Source organism: Trachurus japonicus, chromosome 14, assembly GCF_045865225.1.
Source record: "Trachurus japonicus isolate A0001 chromosome 14, Traja_1.0".
Lineage (NCBI taxonomy): Eukaryota > Metazoa > Chordata > Actinopteri > Carangiformes > Carangidae > Trachurus > Trachurus japonicus.
In genome coordinates, this window is record NC_140920.1 from 4,693,707 (window position 1) to 4,695,966 (window position 2,260).

The 2,260-nt window shown below is 41.0% G+C and overlaps 1 long non-coding RNA gene across 1 annotated transcript; it reads left to right on the plus strand.

Moving 5' to 3' along the window:
- Positions 1-845: 845 nt before the first annotated feature.
- LOC146974078 (uncharacterized) lies at positions 846-1,797 on the plus strand. Its single transcript, XR_015037588.1, has 2 exons — positions 846-1,272; positions 1,313-1,797. It is a non-coding gene; the product is annotated as an uncharacterized LOC146974078 (long non-coding RNA).
- Positions 1,798-2,260: the final 463 nt, after the last annotated feature.

A 2,260-nucleotide genomic window follows, 5' to 3' on the forward strand; every position in this document is an offset into this window, starting at 1 on the left:
GACGTCTGAGTCCTGTTGGAGCAGAGATTCGTTGGCCCCCGTTCTCAGGCCTTTGGCACTCGGAAACATGCTCTCCTCGAGATTTTGCCTGTGTTTGGATCTCGGCATTGTTCTCCTGGACCTCTTCCCGTTCTCTCCGGCCAAGTCTGAAGCTGCACCATCGTGCTGTGAGGTTTGGGTGATGTTCGGAGGCTCCATAATCTCTGCCCAGTTCTTCCAGCAGACACTGAGGATTGCAGCTGAAGTGTTTTGAATTTCTTTTTTTATTTTATTTTATCAGGTCGCAGAATCTTGTGCGTCACGCTCCATCTCTCACGTCTTTTTGACAAACTCCAGGCTGCTGCCATGTGTTGACTTTTGGGAGAGGCTGGTTTCTCTGTTTCATTTCTGTTCTAGCAAAATGTAATTTGAGGGGTTTTGAGGTTTTTGGCCACTTGAACAATCAAGTTGTTGGCTGATTGCTGTTTTGGTCACAGACCAGCTCCTGTGATTTAATTTACGTTCCTCAATCTCTTAATGGTGGAGGTTTGCTGTTGCTGCTGCTGACTCCAAAATCCTGAGGCATCATTAATTTAAGTTGATTAACAACATTTTCTATCATTTACAGCAGGATCTATGATAAATATTGTATAAATATGAACTCAATTTTATCAATTTAAAGGGAAACTATACAAGTCTGGTCTCCTCTGTGTCTCTAACCCTCCTCTCCTCCATGTGCATTTGTTTACAACGAAGCCGGTGAGAAATCAATCCATGGAGCGGTGGATAACATTATTTATCATCTACCATGTTACCATATGTATATTTGTATAGTCGTATCTGTCATAAACAAGAGATTACGCGTTTGTGTGGCGGTGCCGCAGAGACGAGAGCTGGGACACCGGGTCGGAGGCTCTGATCTTACAAGGTTGGTTTTCAGTCAAGAGACGCTAGGTGGAAGGCAGAGAGCCTCCATTCTCCCTGGAACAAGTTACAAGTCATTGATTTAACCAGCACTAGGACTCTGAAGCAGGTTAATTAAGGTACAAATGTAACATAATTAAGGTAAAAATCCTGCATAGTTCCTCTTTAACCATTTCATTTCATTGAACCATTTCAAGTTGATGAAGAAAGATGCGAGACAGGAGGTTTTGTGTACACAGAAAGCACTGCTTTATTGACTGCACTGGACTGGATTGGTCTGGACTGGATCAGATGGGACTAGGACTCCATTAGATGAAGGTGGGAGTTGAAGAGGCGGGGTCAGAGGTGGGTGGGTGGGTGGGAGGGAGGGTGAGGACTGGGTAGGGAGGGAGGAAGGAGGGGGTCATAGTGGGATGCAGCCATCATTAAGGCAACACAAACAGCATGCAGATACAGTCACAGGAAACATCGTCATCATCATCGTCATCATCATCATCATCATATTGCTTTTCAAAGTCTCGCTTAAAACATCGAAATTGTACAAAAAGGAAGAAAATAGGTTTTTCGCACTAATGAAAAATACATTTTTTGATTTTTTTCCCTCCTACAAAGAAGATTCTAATACAAGAAAATAAATATAGCAAAAAAAGCCAAAAAATAATTTAAAATAGCTCTTCTTTTTCATATATGTTCAATAGTTCTCTTTGCTATTAACAAATGGCACAACATTCTTTGAAACAAAGAATACAGAAGGATTAACTCCTGCAACATTCATATTATTGTATTGAAGAACCGATGCAGAGTGGAGGAGAAACTGGACACAGCAGCAGAGTTCAACACCTTTATAAGGACAAATAAGACAGGAGGAGGAGGAGGAGATGGAGGAAGAGGAGGCCGAAAAACCTGTGTCCAGCTCTGCTCTGATTAGATGATGCTGATTGGTTGTCAAATAGTGCCTAAATATGACCAATAAGATGCAGAATGATACCCAATAATATTTGAAAATGTGAGGAGAGAGCAGAGAGAGAAGGGAGAGAGAGAGCAGCTTAATCAATGAACCTTCTTTCAACAAACAAGAACATGTAAGTGCTTCAAACAACAGATTAAAAATAAAAAATATTCATAAGTTCTTGTTGGTGAAGGTGTGTAAAAAAAAAAATAATAAAAAAAAGTTGTTGAAAGTTGAAGTTTTAGCAAACCAGAACTCCACTGAACTGTGATGTTTGATAATGTGTTTTTAACCTGAGGGAGAAAACTTTTTTTTTGGGAGAATCGCAGGTCAGGAGAGGAGAGCGAGATTTGTCTTTTGTTATTAATGAGTCAGAGAGCGCCTGTTCTGCACTGCACAGGAAAGATA